Below are 7140 nucleotides of genomic sequence, written 5' to 3'. Positions count from 1 at the left end.
GAGTATGAACTCCCCCTGGGATGAGGGTGAAATTTGCTGAAAGGTGATTCAGTGAGGAGTGTGGAAAGGGCAAAAAATAGAAGGAAGTTATTTTAGCGCCAATGGAAACTGGAGCACACAGTGGTGGCTGAATGCAGGGTCTCTTGAATACAGGGTCTCCATAGCAGTGGGGTTTCTAATCTTCCAGGGCCCACTTGACGAAATGCAAACATTTATGGAAAGGTGAACACATGGGTAGATCTCCAGGCTCCACCAAATGTGTCCGCTGACTGTAAGAGAAACTCAGACGCGTATTTTCAAACACCCAAGCGTAGCTATCTCAATCTGGAGCGGCATCTAACCCCTACGTCCCCCTTCCTTCCGTGGCAACCACAGGGTTACACAACCAAGCACAACTTTCAGGCACAATGACTTGTTTTGTTTTACTGAGTGACTGACAGGACAAGCAAGCAGGGATTTTAAGTTCTAAGAAACGGTTGCTGGAGAAGATTGTCATAAATATAAGAGAAAACCTGAGAAAAGGAAGGTGGATGTGGGTGTGGCTTTAAGAAGAAATGAAGTTCCTTTGATTTTGGGAACTGGTGGAAACATCAGTTTTTCTGGAAAACTACAAATTCTATTATCGATCTAGACTCTTTCTTGTGGTTTTTTTTTTCTTTTTCTGTTGTCTTGTGCTCTACTTGGCCCACAGTCATGAGGTTTCTTACACTTACAATAGAATCGTCTAAGTAAATCATCTCCAACAGCTCCAGACGCAGTGAGAGGAGTAGGCCGCCAACAAAAAAAGATATATATTTAAAGATATATTTAATAGGAGTGAACAAAGGGAATCAAGAAAATGTAATGCACAACTTACAATGAACATAAAAGTACAAAGCTGAGATGTTGCTATGGTCTGAGCAATACAATAGCACAGATAATGAAAGAGCAGACAGCGGTGATCTGGTCCCTTCGTTCCTTATTTCACCTTCAGTCTTGCAATTAGGCAAGCCCAAAAAGCCCTGGGTAATATTGGCCCCCCAGTTTGTGCAGTTTTGGAAATAGGTTTCCAGGTGACAGCTCTCAGACCGCGCTGGAAACCTATGTCAAAATATGGTTTGCCAGGATCCAAAGCAGCCTGAAGTTTGCACACTTGATACCCATATTTTAGCCTATTTATTTTGCTATGTGGTGTTTGTTGTTCTCTTACAAGCACTCTCTGCCTGGAATTGCTGTGATAAAATCTGTGGAAAAATGAAGGCTAAAGATAATGTTTTGCTACAATCTGTGATAATAATAGAGGCTATTTCCTTTCATACAAGTGAGCTTTCAGACCAATTTAGAAAATTATAGCTTGGCACAGGTGAGAGCAATAGCAATTAAACCAGCTTCCTCTTCAAGATTTAATCTTAGTATGCAAAGCAGCTGTGTAAGGATCAGAGCACAGTACTGGGATTTCTAAAACCAGAAAATCAATAAAGCTGCCGCCAACAACAACATGCTAGAAAAAATAAGCTGAGGAATCTTTCAGATAATGCTTCAATATTGCTTTATGTGAGGTGAGTTTAAATCTAAAGCTATAAGAACCAAGCCTGGGATTCCTCAGCCAGGTTCTGCTTTACGTTGGTTTGTTGCTCTGTATATAAAGCAACAAATTCTTTAGAGGAAAATACAAAATCCCTGATGTTTTTCCTTTGTGTTTTCAGTGGTATTTAGCTTTCACCTGGTGAGGGATGATATCTATTTCTCTAGGTCTAAAAGAATTCTTTGATGTAAGACAGCTGAGGTTCAGGTGACGTGAAAGGGGATGTTGAATGACTTTTTTGCAGTTTTGTATCTTATGTTTTAAAAGGATATCAGTAGAGCATAAGGGCTGAGTACAGTTTGAGCTTGAAAGACTGTGTCTGCTCTACTGGTTTCTACCTCACTTAAATCTGCCAGGGGAAAGCATCGGTTACAGAAAGCAAACTGTGGATGGTTCCAGCCAGTGAGGTTTTCTGCATGTGCGTCTTGAACAAGTTTTCTATACACTGGAAAAAAACCTCAAAAAGAGGTCCCTATGAACTTTTATAAAATATTTGTTTTGGTAACTCCTTCAATTGCTTCAGCTGTCAATCACTGTAATTATTAGTTACTTCTCATTCCCACAAATTACATGAGTCATATTATTCTGTGCAGTTTGCTGTCGTATCTCTATCAGCTACATACATTCCTCTGGTCATTATACTGATTTCACGGTCATGAAATGTAAATAAAATAATATGTATTTTTTTTTTTAGCTTTAGTTTTAATAATTTGCCACAAGAACGTAGCTAACAGGGTTTTTTTATGGAAATGTGATTATGTGAATCACAGTATTGGTATTCGTCAGGCCTTGCAAATTTAGTCGCGGTGAGATTATGGACCTGTACTTCAGGTAGTGTTTCCTCTGGATCCTCTAGGCCCACAGGTAATGTACATTGTTCCTCCCCTCATATTGGCCTCCATCAAGCATACTCAGAAAGGAAAATTCAATTTCTTCATAGTAACTAGTATTTTTTTGGTGTTTATCCTGAAGGCATCTTGGAAGGACATGATTCCTTGGGAAGAGGAGCTGATAATAAATTGTAAAAGCTTAGAGGGGTGCTTCTCCGTAACTGAATTTCTAATTGGATTATTGTGCCTGATCCTAGTGCTCACAGGAGAGTCTGGGAACTGCTCTGGTATCTCTTGCTGTCTAATTACTTCGGACATTGTACAGTCATGTAGGAGAACATCTGTCCAAAGGACAGTCCCAAGCCATAAACTCCAGTGCCAAAGCCCCTGGAGTGAGTACACAATGGCCATGGAGTCTAATGGCTGTTTAATGTTAAAAGATCTCCTACTTTTACAGAGGAAAATTCCAGAAGGCCACTGGTTATTATTACCCAAGATGATGAATGATGAACTGGAATCCTGGGCTTACTAGCAGCATGTAGTTTATCCATCTCTGAGCTGCCTTCGCAAGCATTGAGTTTTTAAGAGAAAACCAACCTCAATTTCTGGTGAGTTTTTCAGCAAAAAGACAAGATGTGTGAAGTGCACACATCCTGCTGTGTGGGATGGGAAATTATCTAATAATCATATGCTGTTATCAAAATGGTTGCAACAAAGGCAGGCATCACCAGGGGAAAACATTCTGTTTCACAAGATGTAGAGAACGGTTGCGTAAAGGTATCTCCCAATTTCTATTATCTATGACAGCCTATAAAAGTGCTCGTAACTCAGGTCTCTGTAGCTGCCTCTGCTGACTTATTCTTCTTGGTGACTGGGTAAGTCTGATTTAACTGAATCCGTTCATAATTATAGATTTGGATTTATAGGTAGCATTAATATGAGGTTATAGATCCTACCCAATTTTAGGGTAGGACCTTAATCTCTAAAACATTTTACTTGGAAACTGTAACTTGCAAATGGGATGGATATAGACATCACCACGTGTAGCAGTAAAAATGAATAAGAGATTAAAAAATGTGGGTGGTAGCAATTCCTAGGAATTGAGCATCTATCTATGGAGACGGGACATTCCAAAAGGACAGAGACACGCTTTCCAGAACTTATTTTCGTAATAGGCTATGGGTAAAATGGAGCACTAGAGAGGGGTGGGAGTAGACTTAGGAACCTCTACCCAGTAATTCATCTCGCTTGGTTAGTGAGATCTTGTAATGCACAAGTCAGCGTTAGAGTAGAATAGATAGTGCCTTGGAAATGGTGATTTTTTTTAAAAATTATTATTTTATATTTTTTAATCACTAACTCTTTAAGTTCTATGTAGATGACTTGGACATACGTATCTGCATCTGCTGATCTGAGTATCATTCACCACATCTACACAACCCACTTTACTATGACACAGTTTGTTCTTTCACTCCTCTGGCTATAACTTTACCAGGCTAGTGCACTCTCTGCCTTTCAGGTTGACTTGCCTTCTGGAAAGATGTCTACCTATGGACAGATCATTAGCTCCCGCTGTGCTGCACCATGTGAAGTGACATGCTCGCAACCATATGTCAACTGTTGGAATGAACCATGTGTCAGCTCATGCGGAGATTCAAGAGCAATCGTGTACGCGCCACCTGTTGTCGTGACTTTCCCAGGACCCATTATCAGCTCATGTCCTCAGGAAAGTATTGTGGGAACTGCCATTCCTGAAATTGAAGGTCAGATGGGCTCCGGAGGCGGAGGAATGGGCTCCGGAGGCGGAGGAATGGGCTCCGGAGGCGGAGGAATGGGCTCCGGAGGCGGAGGAATGGGCTCTGGCGGTTCCTGTGGCGGAGGCATGGGCTCTGGCGGTGGAGGAATGGGCTCTGGCGGTTCCTGTGGTGGAGGCAGCTCCTATGGGATGGGGTCCCACCATGGTTCAGGTGGTTCTTGTGGTGGCATCGGAGGGGGCTCATATGGTGGGGAGGGCTCATGTGGTGGTGGAATCTACCGTTTGGGAAGTTTTTACCGAAACTCATTTTCTTCAGGATTTGGTAGAAATTATTTCCCCTATTTTTCCAGAGGATACTATAGGTATCGCTATGGAAACTATGGGCCTTTTTAAATCTTTAAGAAAGAGTCATGACTGAAGGAACAGTAAGATACTAACTAGTAGTTGACACACAGACCTGGAAATCAGACTTAACAAGCAGCCTCTGCTCCAGCCAGTGGTAGCAGGAGCTGGGGTTGCTTGGGATTTATTTGCGCTATGTTTTATCTAAGGCTTAAGATGCCAATGTTGTCTCACTTTGTCATTTGCTCACGTTATGTTTTGTTCTTTCTGAACCTGAAGAGAGTAAAACAAGTAATGGGACTTGACTGTGAAAGTATCCAGCTGAAAGAAGAATGTCTTGTGAGCCCTGTGCTCCTCTGAACTGATTGTAGTCCTTGTTGAAATGGAAATTACATTCTTTGTCTCTGCATCGCCTCATTCTGCAAGAATGTATTCCACTTTTTGTTTGTATTAAAGCCCTGTTGCATCATGTCACTGTCTTCTGGCTTTCATTTCACTGCAGTTTCTTAGTTACAGACCGCTTTGAAAGAAGTTAACTTTGTGGATCAATTCTTATGCATTAATCGAGGACTGTCATCAGAGAAGAATTAATTCATCTGTACGACCAATATAATTTTTCAGAAATACTTAATTAGAGTATTTTTTTCTCCCCTTCTGATCTATATCATGGCATACATACTAATTAGAACAGAATTGTAGAATAATTTCAGTTGGGACAACCTGTGGAGATGGTCTGGTACAGCTCTAACTCAAAACCAAGGTAACAGAAGCCAGGTCAGATACTCAGGGTCATTGCCAGTCTTTCCTTGAATATCCCAAAGGAAATTGTTTTAACCCTCAGTGGAGGTTAAAATGACTGCATGTGTCCTGACTCAATCAGAAGGCAAAACTGTGCTGATTTATCGAGCCTTGATGGTAAAATAGTTTATCTGCTTACAGACTGCTAAGGGAAATGGGTTAGCCTAGATCTGAGTATTGTAGGCTGGCAGAGCCAAAAGAAATGGGAAGAAGTTATCTGTGTGCGACTGAGAATGAGACTACAAATCTTGCACCCTGCAACATGCCTTGAAGTAAGCTGAGAAATTCACCCTAGCAGCTGTATTGGTGGTTTTTTTTGGGAGCCATTTTGATTGTGCTGCTCTTAGTGACAAGAGAGGGCTTGTGCGAAGGCTGAGTGAGTGCTGCTGTGCCAAGCAAAACATTCATTTCCTTCCTTTGATTGTCTTAATCCTTGTGGTTTGTTCACTTAATTGAAGCACTTATGCAGTAAATGATCGGAGCTTGTTAAGCATCACCATGGGATCCCTCAGGCAACAGCTACGTGGATGCCCTTGTGCTCTCTTAGAATTAAGGATCACAAAGTGTCTTGTGCACAATCATTGCCAGAACTGTCTGAGAAGCAGATTCTCCCCCCACAACTTTGCACCTGGTTTTAAATATTTTTTTTTTTGCATTGATATCTTTTAACGGATCTCTAAGATGATATGTCTGCAAACCTTTTGATGAAACAGGAATTTCAATCAGAAAATCTTAGGAGAAATATTCAAATAGCTCTACTCATATTATGGGCTTACACATGCAATGTGCTGCACCATAACATTAACAAAATATTGCTGTAATTATATCACCCAGTGGTAATGGCGTTACTTTATGAGAAGCCTATCAAACAAAGTAATGGCGTTCTGCTAGCCGGATCATAATCCATAGATTTAATTAATAATATATATTTTGATTGTTAAAAAGGGAGGATTGTTCTTATTTGGGTATAAATCCTTCCTCCTAGTGAGGAATTGGTATTTTCAGCTGCTTGAAGACACGTGCAGAGGTGTGTATGTACACGCACTGGGGTCCCAAAGTACTGAAGGAGTTTCTTAGCTGTTGTTACTCCAGTTTTGGTCTCAGCTCAGGAACGTCTGACCTCGCTCTTGTGCACCACCAAGAAGACTGTGTCAGCAACGGCCCAGCAATTTGCATTCTCATTACTCAATGTCTCGTTCCTCAGCCTATTGAGTCAGAACTGTGTGGGGCTGTAGCTCACCTTTGTAAGTTGTGAGGCATCACCTTCACTGAAGTCATGTCACAGCAGTTTATATAGACATTCCTGGCTCAGCCTCAAAACCACTGACTCTGGTCCTCTTAATACTGTGCGAGTACAGCCACATGAAGCTGAATGTAGGTACAACTACTCCCCATCTTCTGCAAACCACATTATCCAAAACATTCTCAAATGGAACTGAGTACTCGGGAATGACTCCTTCCAGGTCAGACACTAAAACATGTAGAAATACTTCCCTGCACAGACAAAACAGTGAGACCAGTGCTTTTATGCAGCCACTCACGAGGGCATTGAATTCTATTTCCCTTTACATACATGGAGCTCCACCTCCTGTTTGGACTCCCACTGAGTTCAATTTCACTAAAACTAGTTTGCAAAGCAGAATGGAAGAAAAGGAAAACCATAAAGCTAGTAATATGATTCAAGAAGACTTTTAATATGACATGCAATAAGCGCCACAGACTGGAATGGTGTAGTTCATTAATGGTCTATTCCATAGTCCAAAGGCAGCTAGACCATCCGTGTCGATGAAATAACACACTGCACATCACAAGGTAAAGCTGAAATTTTTGCAGCAAAGTCCCACTTGCAA

At 41.3% G+C, this 7140-nt stretch overlaps 1 long non-coding RNA gene across 1 annotated transcript; it reads left to right on the top strand.

Annotated features, from left to right (window-relative positions):
- The first annotated feature begins 1416 nt into the window (after positions 1–1416).
- Positions 1417–4922, top strand: LOC141734698 (uncharacterized). The gene is made up of 3 exons (XR_012584571.1): positions 1417–1538; positions 2852–3002; positions 3914–4922. It is a non-coding gene; the product is annotated as an uncharacterized LOC141734698 (long non-coding RNA).
- Positions 4923–7140: the final 2218 nt, after the last annotated feature.

This window comes from Larus michahellis, chromosome 24, assembly GCF_964199755.1.
Source record: "Larus michahellis chromosome 24, bLarMic1.1, whole genome shotgun sequence".
NCBI lineage: Eukaryota > Metazoa > Chordata > Aves > Charadriiformes > Laridae > Larus > Larus michahellis.
The sequence above is the reverse complement of the archived record's forward strand: the minus strand, read 5'-3'. Positions and strand labels throughout refer to the sequence as shown.